Source organism: Ovis canadensis, chromosome 2 (genome assembly GCF_042477335.2).
Source record: "Ovis canadensis isolate MfBH-ARS-UI-01 breed Bighorn chromosome 2, ARS-UI_OviCan_v2, whole genome shotgun sequence".
Lineage (NCBI taxonomy): Eukaryota > Metazoa > Chordata > Mammalia > Artiodactyla > Bovidae > Ovis > Ovis canadensis.
The window spans coordinates 43,067,056-43,083,533 of record NC_091246.1 but is presented as its reverse complement, the minus strand read 5'-3'; the positions used below and the strand labels follow the sequence as shown (position 1 = coordinate 43,083,533).

The following is a 16,478-nucleotide window of genomic DNA, read 5'->3' as shown; positions in this document are numbered from 1 at the left end:
CAATCTGCACAAAAACGTAAAGTTCTACTGAGGAACGGAGGATGGAAGGAAGGGATTGGGGGAGGGAGGAAGGAATTTGTATAGATGGATGGATGGATGGATAAATGAGTGGATGTGTGGGTGGATGAGTGGGTGGATGGATGCATAGGTGGTTGGATAGATGCATGGACAGATGGGTGGTTGGATAGATGGAAGATGGATGGATAGGTAGATGAATGGATTAGTGAGTAGATAGATGGATGGACAGATGACTGGCTGACTGCATGGACAGGTGGATGGATGGATGGATGGGTGCATGGATGGATGAATTAGTGAGTGGATGGGTGGGTGGATGGATGAATTAGTGAGTGGTCGGATGCATGAACAGATGGCTGGCTGGCTGGGTGGGTGGATGAACAGAGGATGGAATGAATAAAGCAGATGTTTCCACTCCAATTCTAGAAACATATTCTACAAAATTGAGTAGGAGCTGGGCAATGATTGTGTTCTCCAGAACAGTGGCAAGTGTTTGGAAATGGCCTAAGTGCTCATCTGTGAGGGGTGAGGTACAATCTGTGGACACCCCACAAGGAACAGCCCTCCCCATCTTTCCTGCCACCTTCCCCATCCCCAGGAGCTCATCAGGGGTTCTGCCCATGCCCCTCCCCCAACACCATCCTCACAGCAAGGGCCAGAGGGGGGGATGCTGCTTGAGTTCACCACCCATTAAACTCAATTCATAAAACGCTCCCTTTACCGAGATACTTTAAGAAAACCTCCGGGGAACCCTCAGCACTTTCATTTCTAAAAAGGTGGCTCTAGTGAACCGTCTGGGGCACAGAGAGCAGAGCAGATAATGCTGAGAACAAGTGCATCAGTAAGGGGTGAGCTGACCACCCTCACGCTCACACTTAGAAACAAGGAAGACAAACGGATGAGAAAGCCTTCACGCTTTTTCTGTAAAATAACCATGAGCCTGAGTCAGGCTCCCCCTGCTCCTCAGGGCAGGCACATCGGGGAGGTCACGTCTCCTCCCCAGGGTTCCTCTCCAGAGTGGACACACCTAGCGTGGGGACTGAGCTGTGTCCTGAGTCTGCACTCGAGAAATGAGGAGCTGGCCGGCCTGATCTCCTGGCAACAATCCACATTTCCACCAGATGCGTTTTAATTTTTCCACCTGGGAGGACCCTCTTACAGGACTTTCAAGGTCTTCCCACGTGGAGGAAACTTGGATGAGCACAATACGACTTGGTGTGACCTGGCAGATGTATGGACTCTTAAAACCCTGAGAGCCCAGGGTCTACAGCTCCCGAAAAGGAAACTGCCGAAGAGGACAGGCCCGACAAGGCAAATAAGGGAAAAGCAATGCAGCCTGGGGGCTAAGCCTTTTCTCTTTCACTTTCTTGACATTTATATTTACATTTCTTATAATACATTTTCAAAAACTTCCTTTTTTTATATAATTTTCACATTTTCAAAAGTCCCTTTTTATGTTTTCAAAAATTCCCATTTCTCTATTAACAATGCCACTGCAGCCCAGCTGTTACAAAAATAACCTGTCTGGAGTATTCACTCACCTATCTTGTAACAACACCACTGCCGCAAATGAAAAGCTGTCACGGCTTTGAATGCTAGAACTTTAAGCTGGAACAGTGGATGTCTGTATAGAGAACCCCAGAAGCGACACAACCCGGGGGCCAACTCTCCCTAGGGAAGGAGGGAGGCGTACCCTTCTGGACGGGGCGGAGCACCCTGTCAGGGACATGCTCTCCTGGATTGCCAGCCTCAGCTTCAGCTGGTGCAGTGGGTTGCTGATGCCAGTCTCACGCTGGATCTCCGTGTCCAACAGGGTGACAGGGTGGACATGATGGCACTGCTCTTTACGTTGGCTCGGCAAGCAGCCACCTACCAGGCCGACATCCTGACCCAGAGCTGGGGACAGGAGACAGGAGGTCGGAGGTTATGTGTGGCTGTGGAGGGACTGACACACCCAGCCCAGGACTGGGGTGCCGGTGGGGGTGGGGGTGAGGGTGGGGCGCATACACACCTCCAGCCAGACCACAACAGTTGGCCCATCCCACTGTGCCAAGGCATGCCTTGGCTCCCGGCTTCCTCCAGCAACTCATGCCTACAAGTAACAAAACATTCAAAATTCAAGAATCACTACTACACACAGGTATAAAACAAGTTAACCTTAGTATTTATTCTCTTTATAAATTTGAAAAGTGAAATAGTATGTATCTCACCATTTTCCTTAAATCTTCTAAACCATCTGCTTAATGAGAGTTCAGACATATTGCAAAGAACACCTGAGTTATGAAATGCTGAATGAGTCCCCGCAATTCCTTATAGAATCACTTCCTTCCCGATGAAAGAGTTATGCCCAGCCTTAAAGGATTCAGAAGTCTGCACATCCAAGAGAGGAGTGTAGTCAAGGAAAACCATCCACTCTTCCCTTTCTAAACAGTGAGGACAGATACGTAGAAGACGAAACCACACCGAGATCTGAGCAGAGGACTCTGTCCCTGAGAGAGCTTCAGGAATGCACACCATTTCACAGCAGACACCCAAAGAGCAATACAGACTTTCAACACAGATCACTACAACACAGCAAGCAAGGAGAAGGCTGGATGGGGGCTGTTTCTATCCTACACTGCTGCTCAGCTAACTAGCTATGTGCTAAATTAAGGTACTGGTTATTCTTTTTTGACTAGGCCACTCTGTGGCTTGCAGGACCCTCATTCTCCAACCAGGAATCAAACCCCTGGCCTCCTGCAGTGGAAGTGCAGAGTTCTAGCTACTGGACTGCTAGGGAATTCCCTAAAGATACACAGTGGCTTTTCAATACACTCAAATAGCATCAGACTTTACTTAAGACTGTGAAGTCTATGTATGGTTAAAGCTCGAAATGCTTCACATCAAATTTCAAGTAACTGTTCCTTTAAGTCAACCTTAGGTTTCCTAGAATAGGAAATATTCTATTTTCTAGGAATAATTATACCAGAAAACACAACATGTATCTTAATAGCTCAAAAAGTGAAAGTGAAACTGAAAGTGAATTTGCTCAGTCATGTCCAACTTTTTGCGACCCCATGGACTGTAGCCTAGCAGGCTCCTCTGTCCATGGAAGTTTCCAGGCAAGAGTACTAGAGCGGGTTACCATTTCTATCTCCAGGGGATCTTGGATCTTCCAGGGATCAAACCCAGATTTCCCACATTGCAGGCAGATGTTTACCATCTGAGCTACAGGGAAGCCCCTTAATAGGTCAAGGAGAGTTTTAAAAAAGGCAAACTTTTAAAATTCCTGTATCCCAGGGGAACGAGGCATCTATCATGTGCCTGGAGTTTGCATCCTAACCACAGCCACCATCCAGAAGCAAATGGAAGACTCACCTGGCTTCTGCTGGGGTTTATTTCCTTCCTCGGCTATAAGACATCGCATCACTCTGCTGTCAACGGCTCACTCTCCGCTGAAACCTCTCTTTACAGAGACAGCTTCAGAGACGAGCCTGGGGGGCTGCCTGCTCTGCTGCGACGACCCTGCTGAGCCCCGCCCTGCGGGGCTACTTAGCTAGGACCGTCTCTGCTCCCTCGAGGATCAAATTTGAGTCCCCAAGTGCAATTCGTTAAAACACTTGCTTAGCAGTAAACTGACGTGGCATGCTTCCTCGCCTTCAAATTAGAGTCACAGGAGAAAGACATTTGGAAATACAGTGAATTCTATGGGGAACAGACACGCCCAAGAGAAAGCCACACCATCTGTGGATGACCACGGGCACTTTGAAGCAGGACATGAGCACCACGGTCAAGCTGTCTTTCCTAACAAGATGGCTGTGTGAGCTTCTTCCCATCAAATGCTACACATGTGGCACCACCCAGACGACAGGTGTGGCCTTGTTTTCTGAGACTGACCGTCCGCACAGCCTACCACCTCCTACGAGGGTCGCTGGGCTCCCCTTCACCAACACCGTGCCCTACTCCTGCAGCGCTGCTCAGCTCAGAGCCTGGAGCTGGGGACGAGCCCCACGGGGAGGCTTCAGGACACACACAGCTCAGCAAACCTGCTGACTCAGCTTTCCCTGCAAGCTGGCACATGACAGTGTCCACCAAGGGGAAGAGGAAAGACAGCATTTAGAGCAGGAGGCACATGATGCCTGAGGGGAGTCCCCGCACGCCCAGGACACTGCGATGACCAACAGGGACGTGGATGGTCCTGGCGGCCTCGGCTTCCACTCCTCATGGAGCACGTCCAGCACCTGCGGGGTGAGCCCGCAGTGCTCTCCCTGGGAGTTTCCACAGAACGTGAAAATCTGAGATTCACCAACCCTCAAAAATTCTCTGAAAGTTGGTGCATTGGCTGCGTAAATTTGGCAATTAAAAGAATACCTTTGAGACAAATTGGGGCTTAATAGAAAGAAAATAGTTTTGAGAAACAAGCTGATTCTCTCATCTATAATACCATAAATGTTAAACTATATTCAACTGAAATTTTTTCTGGAATGCTAAAATATTTTTTCACGTTTGATAGATAAGGCATTTTCCCTGTAGTCAATGTTGTTTCTGGTTGACTGACAGAACTGAGATTACCCACTGCAGTCAGAAAATCCTCGTACTTTGAATTGTTCTCTAGGAAGCCACCAGAACATCCTAGAATTTGCCACGCAGAGCAACAGAGCAAAGAAAAACCCACTTCTGCACGCGCGCACACGAACACACACACAGAGTTAGATGTCCACCTTAACACCAGATCCAGAGAAACCTGCCTACCAGAAAACACACACACACACACACACACACACACACACATCCGTAAACACAGGTACCAAATCTACTGGGATTCCTTTAAAATTATCCTTCCATCACTTTAAAGACCAGAGGCACAGGGCTCCTGAAACTGATGACGATGTGCGCAGGCTCCTTACTTGCGGGCGTCCCTCATGTCCTCGTGGCTGGCCATGCACAGCACCCCATCTGCAGCTGGTCCAGCTGAAGGGACCGCAGGAGGTGGGGGTCGAGGTTTCACATTTGATGGTGGTCTTGTCATCTCGTACCTCTTCTCATAAAGCTGGCAGCTGAGGGAATGAGGTAAGTGTAAAACTGGGTAACAACAGACTGTGTCGAATATGTGAATCTGGAGCTCTGTGAAGAGCTGAGTAGCTGTGGAGTCGCTGTCCCCATGTCGGCGTTTCTGTCATCGAATGTGCCGTTGATGCTCTAGTGTGACTGTCCCACTCCCCCCCAAACCCGGGTGGCAGGGACCCCCACGTGGCAGCCCCCAGGCTCACTCTCTCCAGTTCATCCATCCTCTGGAAGTTTCCCCTCAGTAGGAGTGGGGGCTGCAGGTGTGTGTGTGTCCTCGTGCCCCGTGTGACGTTGCACGACTAACCACAGTCTGTGTTTCCACACTTCCTCCCGCACTCGTGGGACCAGGCAGCATGGTGGGAACGCAGAGGCTGGATTCTGCTACAGTCAGGACTTACTCCTGCTGAGCTTAGGGGTGAGTACAGGCCGGCTTGGTCCCGCGGGGGCACGGAGGCCACTCCCTAGGAGTGGAGGGTCAGCAGGTTTCCGAAGGTCGCGCCAGGGAGAGCCCTCAGCAGCAGAGAACGTGACCTTGGCGCCCGGCTGCCGCCTGAGTGGTCAGAGCACGGCCAGAGTCTCCCTCGAGTCAGTGCACACAGGTGTCCCTCCCACAGCAGCAGTGCTGCTGGCCATGCCCTGTGTGCACGTTCTCAGAGGGAACAGGGCCCAGATCATCAGGGTTCACAAGCCTGCCCTGCCCTGGCCTCTCCATCCGGAGGCCAGTGTTTAACACAGAAGTGCACCGGTATCTGGGGGTCGGCTGCCACTGAGGGGCCACCCTCCCTTGCAGGTGCTGCTCTTGGGGGTCGTCTGGTGGGTCCAAGCCGGGAGCCCAGCCCTGTTTGTGCCGCTCTGAGAGCAGGAGGCTGTCTGCTCTGTCCTGTTCACGTCTCAGCTAGAAAGCTGGATTGGGTTTTAAGTCTTTTTACCAGCAGCTTTTAGCTATATGTCAGAATAAAGTCAGCCACAGAGTTCTCTCCTTGATCTACTTGGTCCTTCGTGTTTCTCTGAATTCTCAAAGCGGCTGAAGCCCAGAACGGGGTGGGGGTAGGGTTTCTGGAGGGGAGGGGCTCGGGCACCGGCCGCCGTCCCAGGACTGACTCGTCTGTGTGTTTGTTTCCAGTTTACCCGCACTACTTCTGCAGGTGATTATACAGCATCCAGGATATGACAAAGGCTACATCTTGCTACATCTTGAACTTAATGCAATCCTTAATCTGTTATTGCTTTTTATATGGACCTAAGATATTTTATTACAGGGTTTTTAATTAGTGAAAAATTCATGAATACCTAGAGAAAATATTTTAAAATTTAATGTTTCTTATATTTATGTAAACTTATGACTTCATTTTGGAGAAGGAAATGGCAACCCACTCCAGTGTTCTTGCCTGGAGAATCCCAGGGACGAGGGAGCCTGGTGGGCTGCCATCTATGGGGTCGCACAGGGTCGGACACGACTGAAGTGACTAGAAGTAGCAGCACCATGACTTCATTTATACACTGACTTTTTCCTGTATATCCAGGCTATGAATATCCTTTCAGATCAGTTCATGTTCTGATACCTGATTTTAGTCTTCAAATGATTGTACTGTAACACTTGTCTGTATAAATCCTATGAACAAATATAGGGCTTTTGCAAATGATGCATTGATTGTAATTATTCTTGTGTAATTTTTAAATGTTAAACCATGAGAGAAGGGGTTTTACTGCGATTGTAAAATCATCATGACACGGTGTGCATTATCCTTCCAGAATGTAACCAAGCTCTCCAACAATCACTCTGAAATGAGCAAACTAATTCCAGCCAGTTGTTGTAATTTAACGACTGACCTAAACTATACTTTTTTTTTCTAGGAGGAAATGCTTTTTGTCTAAAGCATGAAGCGATTTAAAAGTACTGGGTGTTAAATGTGAGCTTCTGATGAAATTTGGGCTGAAAGGAGGATTAGAAGACGACTATGAAAATCTCTCCTGTAACCTAGTCTCTGGACCCAGATCCCTCCTCTCCGGTGAGACTCTTCGAGGACCAATCGCGATGCCCTGTACCTGCTGCAGAGCCACTGAGTTGGACAGTGAGCGCGCCACATCCCCGACAGACAGATTAGTGCAGCTCTGAGAAAGGCCTTATTTTTCTGATGTAAATCATCCTTTTACATCTGTTTGTAAACATGTTTAAAGAATGGACCTAGGCATACATTTTTAGATTTTGATGACATAGCCATTTTGGATAGTATAAGTAGCAAATGTAACTTTTACTTTTTCAGTAGCACATTAAAAAAGCCAACAAGAGATGCGTTCAAATCTGGTGCCTTATTATACAGCTGATATCTTGGTAGACAGAGACGGCATGTCTCTTTACATGTGCGTTCTGCCTTTAATTTCCTTGTACAATTCATTGTTACCATTCTGCGTTTCTATTAATCTTTTGTGAACTTCCCGAATATGTGACAAAGTATGTACAGTCTACTTTTGAACTATTTTTATCACAGTATTATTTACTGCTTTCTTTCAAAAAAGTACTGAAGCCAAATTTCCCACTGCCAATGAGTGCCGAGGGTAAGCTGTATTCTCAGAGAGAACAGACCAGAGCTGGTAATGGGAGCCCGTGTTATCACACGGACATTCTGTTAAGAGAAACAGATGGATACAATGGAAAGGCTAGAAGGTGGAAGTGTAGGGGTCCCCAAAGGACGACCAACCTGGTATTCATGTCCTTGGCTCCGGAGAGGACAGGGCCCCTCTGCTGCTGAGGCGTGGGCAGCGGGCCGAGGGTGGGAACAAAGTGCAGGTGTCGAGGCTCCCAGGGCGGGGTGGCCGAGGGCAACCCTGACGCGGACCCGAACGATGTACTACGGAGTGTGCGTGTGCACGCTTGTGTGTGGGAGCTTTTTATATTACTTTAGTCAACAGTCTTTATTATTCATATATCCATCAAAACAAGAATGTAGCAGGGGGAGGCGGGAGGGAGATTCAAGAGGGAGGGGACATGCGTACACCTATGGCTAATCCATGCTGATGTATGGCAGAAATCAAACCAATATTGCACAGCAGTTATGCTTCAGAAAAAAGGAACATAGTAAGGTGGTCAGGAAAGTATGAAAAAAAGATTTCTCTTATTTATAATCACAACTCTGTGTACATCTGGGAGCAGGCTGCCCACCATCATCAGACCTCCCCGCCAGCATCAGACGTTTAACTCCCAGCATCAGGCCCTAGTCGAGGATCAGGACCTCCCCCAGCATCAGACCCTAGTCCAGCATCAGATGTTCCCACCCCAACATCAGGGCCCTCCTTCCAGCATCAGACCCTCCCCTAGCATCAGGCCCTCCTCCAGCATCAGACCCTCCCCTAGCATCAGGGCCTCCTCCAGCATCACATCCTCCCCAGCATCAGGCCCCAGTCCAGCATCAGGCCCTCCTCCAGCATCAAGGCCTCTCCCAGCATCAGGCCCCAGTCCAGCATCAGTCCCTCCTCCAGCATCAGGCCCTAGCCCAGCATCATACATTCCTGCCCCAGGATCAGGGCCCTCCCCCAGCATCAGACCCTCCCCCAGCATCAGGCCTTAGTCCAGCATCAGGCCCTCTTCTAGCATCACGCTCTCCTCTAGCATCAGGCCCTAGTCCAGCATCAGACATTCCCACCCCAGCATCAAGGCCCTCCTGCAGTATCAGGCCCTCCCCCAGCATCAGGCCCTCCCCCAGCATCAGGTCCTCCTCCAGCATTAGCCCCTCATCCAGCATCTGGCCCTCCCCCAGCATCACACCCTCCCCCAGCATCAGGCCCTAGTCCAGCATCAGGCCCTCCTCCAGCATCAGGCCCTAGTCCAGCATCACACCCTCTTCCAGAATCAGGCCCTAGTCCAGCATCAGGCCCTCATCCAGCATCAGACATTCCTGCCCCAGCATCAGGGCCCTCCCCCAGCATCAGGCCCTCCTCCAGCATCAGACCCTCCAACAGCAAAGGGCCTTAGTCCAGAACCAGACCTTCCCCAACCATCAGACCCTAGTTCGCCATCAGTCCCTCCTCCGGCATCAGGCCCTAGTCCAGCATCAGACATTCCCACCCTAGCATCAGGGCCCTCCTGCAGCATCAGGCCCTCCCCCAACATCAGGCCCTCCCCTAGCATCAGGCACTCCTCCAGCATTAGGCCCTCGTCCAGCATCAGGCCCTCCCCCAGCATCACACCCTCCCCCAGCATCAGGCGCTACTACAGCATCAGGCCCTCCCCCAGCATTAGGCCCTAGTCCAGCATCAGGCCCACCTCCAGCATCAGACTCTCCCCCAGCAAAGGGCCTTAGTCCAAAACCAGACCGTCCCCAACCATCAGACCCTAGTTCGCCATCAGGCCCTCGTCCAGCATCAGACCCTCGTCCAGCATCAGACATTCCCCCATTATCAGACCCTAGTCCAGCATTAGGCCCTCCTCCAGCATCAGGCTCTCCCCCAGCATCAGGCCCTCGTCCAGCATCAGACCCTCGTCCAGCATCAGACATTCCCGCCCCAGCATCAGGGCCCTCCCCCAGCATCAGGCCCTCCTCCAGCATCAGACCCTCCCCCAGCAAAGGGCCTTAGTCCAGAACTAGACTTTCCACCCCATCAGACCCTAGTTCGCCATCAGGCCCTCCTCCAGTATCAGGCCCTCCCCCAGCATCAGACCCTAGTTCGCCATTAGGCCCTCCTCCAGCATCAGGTCCTGCCCCAGCATCAGGCGTGGCAGCCCCACTTGTCTGACGCTCCTGAGCACACTTAGGCAGCCCCAGAGCAGCAGGACAATAGCTCTTGCAGGATGTGCATCTTTAGCAATCACCTGCGGATCACCAGCAGCTGGGGTCTGTTTCAGGCCAAGGAGAGGCAAAGAATAGGCTCTTGTGCCGGAGGCAGCAGTGGGTGTGGGCACGTTCCCCAGCTCTGCTTCCTCCCCGATGGGGCTTTGCTCTCCTGCTCTTCTCATGTGGTCACTTGAGGGCCCCAGGGCTGTGTCCTTCCAGATTCACAGTCTCCTTGATATCTCAAGCCCAAGTCCGGAGTTGCGTCCCAGTCCGGCGAGGCAGAGGGCTAGGAACACCCAAGCTCAAGGGCTGAAAGGATCCCGGGGGACAGCCAGGCCCCAGCAGGTGGCAGAGCAGGGGATGAGGGTGGCCGCCCACAGAGGGCCCCGCAGCAGCACTGGAAGGACAGCAGGGATGCTTTAGCTTACTCGGGGATGATACCCGGCCTCAGCACTCAGATGTCACCCCCAGCAGCTCTGGGATGCAAGAAGCTGGTGAGTGACACCACGGCACTCGGGCCGTGTGGGTGGGCATTGCTGACCATGGCCTCGGTTTTCATTCCGGTTCCAACTGTCCCTCCGAGGGCTGACGGGCTCCTCTTCCGAATGGCACAGATATTTTCTTTGTGGGGGAACACATCCCGGCTTGTTTCTGTTGGCCCTGTTGTCGCTCATCGTGTGTTTTCCTCTTTTCAACCTGTGCTTGCTGCTCTTCCAGTTTAACTTAGGAGCAGCCCTTATTTTCTGCATTTCCTAGTTGTCAGCGTTCCCTGGGGCTCTCCAGGTGGCGCTAGCGGTGAAGATCCTGCCTGCCACTGCAAGAGATAACGAGAGATGTGGGTTCGATCCCTAGGTTGAGAAGATGCCCTGGAGAAGGGCATGGCAACCCACTCCAGCATTCTTGCCTGGAGAATCCCATGGACAGAGGAGCTAGTGGCCTGCAGTCCCTCGGGTCACAAAGAGTCAGACACGACTGAAGCAGTTTAGCACACACTCAGGTTTTAGTTCAGTCACTCAGTTGTGTCCGACTCTTTGCCACTCCATGGACTGAAGCACTCCAGGCTTTCCTGTAATTCTCTGTCTCCTAGAGTTTGCTCAAACTCATGTCCATCGAATCAGTGATGCCATAGAACCATCTCATTCCTGTTGCATCCACCAGAGAGGTGGCTGGGGCTCGGCAAAGTGCATGGTCCCACTACGTGGGTGTCAACCTGCCCTCACCACTCCCTAACCGCGTGACCATCACTGTCTCCTCCTCTGTAAATCAGGAGGCGGCAGCACCTGCTTGGTAAGGGGCACACACAGCATCTGGTATATAATCAATGCACCATCCAGCTCAGTGTTGTATTTATTACTAATAGGAATAGCATTTAATAATCTGCTCCTTTTTCTCTCTTCTCACTTCACTGTGCTCCAGACCACATCTGTTTTACTTACCCTGTAAATCCCACACCCAGCAAAAAGAAGACATTCAACAAATATCTGGCTGAAGAGGCAGGAACATACCCTGTCCTTAAGGAGATGAAGCCGAGCGAGATGGGGGCCTGATGATAACACTGTGTGATGAGGAGACCCCAGGAGGACCTGCGTGGCTATGGGCTGGGGTGGGGGGCATGGGCAGAACCCTTGATGAGCTCCTGGGGATGGGGAAAGTGGCAGGAAGGAGGGGGTGCTGTTCCTTGTGGGGTGTCCACAGATTGTATTTCACTCCTCACTGATGAGCACTTAGACCATTTCCAAATGCCTGTCACTGTTATAGAGGAAACAATCATTGCCCAGCTCCTACTCGGTCAATTTCGTAGAGTATGTTTCTAGCAGTGGAGTACAAACATCTGCTTTATTCATTCCACGCTCAGTTCATCCACCCATCCAGCCAGCCATCTGTTCATCCATCCATCCACTCACCAGTCCATCCATCCATCACTCTTAATTCACCCATCCATCCACCCAGCCACTCATCAACTGATCTGATCATCTCAGACCCTAAAGAAGACAGACGCCTCCTCCGCTCCTCCCAGGAGGACACCCAGCGTGAGTGACAGGAGCCTCGTGGGGACAGCGGGGACACACAGAAGGGACATGCATGCAGACCCTCCTCCCTCTGAACGGTGAAGCACCCACCTGGTCCTAAGGCCTCCTTGCTGCTGTGTCCAGGCCGGCCCTTTTCCTTTTTGCCAAGCAAACGACCGATGGAGGACTTGATGCCCTTCTTCTTCGGGGCTTTCGCCAGCGAGTCCTGGCTGCTGTTGCTGTTGCTGGGCTTGCCCCCGGGGCCGTCCTGAGAGCCTGTCGGGCTTCGGGGAGAGAAAAAGACCTTTAACCGGCACCCTCGTGTAAACACACACCCCTCCACAAGACCTACGGATAGAACCGGCCACCCAGCAACACCCGTGCCTCATCCTCGCAGCAGACAGTGGAGTCTCCTTCACCAACCACACTCCACATGAGCAATGCAGACTTCCGGCCATAAACAACGGCCCTGGGAAGCTGAGATTCTCTGACCGGAGCTCTTCCCCAAGGAGGGCTTCACTCCAGACGAGCTGGTGCAGAGGGCGCTCCGACTCTCCCTAGGGTTGCTGCTCGGCAGGTGACGATGCTCCCAGGGAAGGGGAGCTCCTCAGTTCTGGGCAGTTCCCCCCGCCTCCTGCAGGGTAACCGTCCTCGGACATTGCAGGAAAGCGAAGGTCACTGTGCAGGGCTACTAGTCAGGTGACCACATGTGCCCTCCATCGAGTGCTGCCTGGCTAACGACGGGAGTTCAGCAGGTGGGGGTCTGAATGAGGACAATGTCAGTCACAGGAAGGGACAGACAGTCTCCTGAGAGGAGACTCCTGAGGAAAAGGGAGGGACCCTCAAGAGCAAATCCGAGAGGCACGGAGCCGTAACCCTCAGGAATGCGCCCCAGGCCGGGCAGACCTCTAGCAAGAGCAGGAAGAAATCTCCCACAGGAGTCAATACGTAGAGACAGATGCTTTCTAAAATCACTGAGGTCACTGAGCTCTTCTACCCCAGCACCTGAAGTTCACCACTAAACACAGGCACCGAATCCAGTGGGATTCCTTTACAATCATCCTTGCAACTCTTTCAAGACAAGAGGCGCAGGGCTCCTGAAACTGACCACGAGGCGAGCAGGCCCCTTACTTGCGGGCGTCCCTGATGTCCTCGTCGCTGGCTGTGCGCAGTGACCCCATGAGCCGGTCCAGCCGAAGAGACCGCAGCAAGGCGGAGGTCGAGGTTTCACCTTTGATGGTGGTCTTCTCATCTTCTACCTCTTCCTGTACAGCTGGCAGCTGAGGGAGTGAGGTAAGTGTAAAATTGGCTAACAATAGACTGTGTCGAAAAAGGCAATCACACGGGCTTTACATTATAACCAGAAACTTATTTGAAAATATGTTAGCTATGCTATCCGCCAAGTACCAAAAAAAAAGAAAAATGCCTTGTTCTAGCTTAATGCCATCTTAAAGGACTGTTTGTTCAAGAGAAGCAGGGCCGTGGAGATGCAAAAGCACCCCACTGAGTGCAGAGACCCCAGCCAGGAGCCTCCCTGCAGCCAGGCTCCGCACTCCCTGGAATCCAGCGACCAGATGGCCCTGCCAGGCAGGACAGCAGAGCCACGCCAGCACCGTGAACCCTGCATGGCATGAACTGCCCTGATGAAAGGACTGTGCTCATCGCCAGATGCTGCTCAGAAGCACCACCAGCAAGAGTAAGAAACCTCTCAGCAAAGCCGTCCAGACCTTTCTATTTGAAGGAGAAAAGGAAACAGCTTGTACCACCACCCAAGATCATTTGTAGTGATGATGCAGGTTACTGACCCCATGACAACAAGTGAAACACACAAAAGGTACCTAAGCCCTCCGTACGAACACCATGTGTCTGGCTTGTATTTCTCAGTAACATACAGACCGGGGGCTACACACTGAAGTGCTTACACCCAGTTTGAGTGTCATTTGCTCACTGGGGTTTATATAAAGCTCTCCTAGGTCTTCACTAAGAAATAATCTTGTATCAACCTAGAGGGGTGGGATGGGGAGGGAGATGGGAGGGAGGTTCGAAAGGGGAGGGATGTATGTGTACCTATGGATGGTTCATGTTGAGGTTTGACAGAAAAGAACAAAATTCTGTAAAGCAATTATCCTTCAATTACAAAATAAACTAATTTTAAAAAAATGATCTCGCCTGGACCCCCAGCTTTTCCGCTAGTCCTGGGTCTGAAGATAGGAAAGACACTGGTGGCAACAGTGTGGGGAACAGATGAACCCCTTCGGGGTCCAGACAGGTCTCACTTATACATTTGGGCATGTGGTTAAGCAGGGGAGGTTTGAGGAAACATGCATGGCAAGTATTTTTATAAACAATGAGTGTGTTGTTTTAACCTACTAACCAGTCCTTTTTTAATGGGATTCTGTAAGGAATATTGAGCCAGTGCAGCCCCACAGGAGCTTGGTGACAACAAGGTGACTTAGTGCAAAATACAGCTGAACTCGCTTAACAGCAGCTGGATAAACGGGGCACCCTCCCCTGATCTCTATACCAAGAAACCTCAGACAACAGAAGGCTACAAAGGCTAGAAATTACCAGCATGGAACTGACAGGGGTCAATCTCAAATTCAAGGTAAAATAAGCATTTATAAAAATCAGAAAACAACAAAGAACAGAGCAGGGAAGTGACACACCTGGGTTGACTATGGACGCAATGAAGACAAACACCTGCCTCAGAGTCAGGGACCACGGCCAGCTCCTTCCCCCAGGCCTCCTCCAAAGAAAGGCCTCTGGGTCCCCAGCCTGTCTGCCCTCCCCCAGGATGGGAGCCGCCCCACTGGTGCCCACGTGCCTAGGATGGGCAGTGCCGTGTCCTCACTTAACAGGAGGGCAAAGCGGGCCACAGAGCGGGCGAGCGGCACAGCCAGGTCACCAACCCCAGGGTGATGGCACTGCTCTGCTCTGCGCAACAGAAGGGCTCCCGGGCACTGAGCTGCCTGAACTGGAGCACAGCTGCCCGAGTCCTGCAGGAAGGCCCCAGGAGTGCTCCATCAGCAGGCTGGGAGTGGGAGAGGGACAAGGAAGGCCAGCCCTCGGGGCACTGGACTCCAACAAGAGGGGCTCAACCAAGTGACCAAAGGGGAGAGGCAGCGAGCTCCCTCTTGATGCTCCCTCCATCAGGGATGCCGGGATGGACACAAGAGCCTCTGGAGCAAAGTGGGCTGGACGGCACCACAGTAAGTGTCCAGGCTCTGATCAGACCAGTCTGAACCACACTGCTAGGTGTGGGAGCCTGGGCACGGTGCTCGGCCTCTCTAAGCCTCAGTGTTCCTGTCTGATGAATGGGGATAACAGCAGCCTGGACCTCACCTGGGCGTCTGCGGGATTAGATGACAGACTCGGGAAGCACTCGACACGGTGCCTGGCGCACAGAGTCTCCTGTACACTGCTACCCACCGTCATTAAATTGGCTTCCCCCAAATCTAACTTCTATGGCTCTGATTCAGTCATTTGTTTCAAAAAAAAAAAAAACACTAAGCAGAAATTCCATGGTGGTCCAGACGTTAGGACTTGGCACGTTCACTGCCAGGACACCGGTCTGATCCTTGGTTGGGGAACTAAGATCCCATAAGCTGTGCAGCACAGCCAAAAAAATAAGTAAAGAAAAATTTTAAAATAATAAATACTGTCTATTATAAATAAGCATGAGATGATTAGAAGGCAAACAAGTGGGAGATAGGCAAACTGTTACAATTATCCCAACAAATGACCTATTTCCAACAGAACCATCAGCATAGTCTAAGTGGTGGGTGAGTTTCATTACTTCCATTAAAATGTCAATTATTCACCAGTACATAACCATATAGCGTTCATTCATGTAAAATGATAAAGACTCTCTAATACTTCACAGAGAAACAAAGGCACGCCAAATTACTAAATAGTTTACCTTTCAACAATGCTTCCTTAAATCACTAGGCTGATAGATGCATGCAAAGAAATGAAGAGAAACCAGATTTATTGAGACTTTGAAGCTAAAAATTCAAGAATCAGTATAGACAAATACAGTATAGCAAAAATGATGGCAAACATATAAGTGAGATGAAGATTTAGAGAACATGTAACTGGAAACAGAACATTTTTTTTGACCACAGAAATTAAATAAGCTATTCAAGATGTACTAGAGAAACACTATAAATTATTACTCAGGAAGATACAATTCTATTACAACATCATGATTTATTAAAGCACAGCATTCTGTACAAAAAAGGCCCTTAACAGTTGTCTAGTCTCAGCCAAACTTCTCTGTAAGTTAGTTTCTCTTCAAACACATGTTATACTTTAAAATAGTAACTTAACTGATGAGGAAGTTACCATAATACCTATTTGAACACTGAACGAATCGAACCACCTTTTGGACATTAACATAAAATGCTTACTTAGAATTTGATTTAAAACTTCTCAAAATAAATTGATGAAAGCAGGTTCCCTGTGAAAATATGTAAGAATGAAAGCTAGCATAATAGCAGGGGCAGTCTTTACATTTTATTAACCACAGAAGATGCTTTTTTAAAGAGTCTAGTAGAGACATTAACTGTGCAAAAGCTGATGAGATTTATAGTCTTCAATACAAGCACCAACACAGAAAGGATATTGTGTCAAAAGTCCA

At 50.5% G+C, this 16,478-nt stretch overlaps 1 pseudogene; it reads right to left on the bottom strand.

Moving 5' to 3' along the window:
* Positions 1-1,279: 1,279 nt before the first annotated feature.
* Positions 1,280-16,478, bottom strand: part of LOC138432342 (liprin-alpha-1-like) — a 28,016-nt pseudogene continuing 12,817 nt past the window's right edge.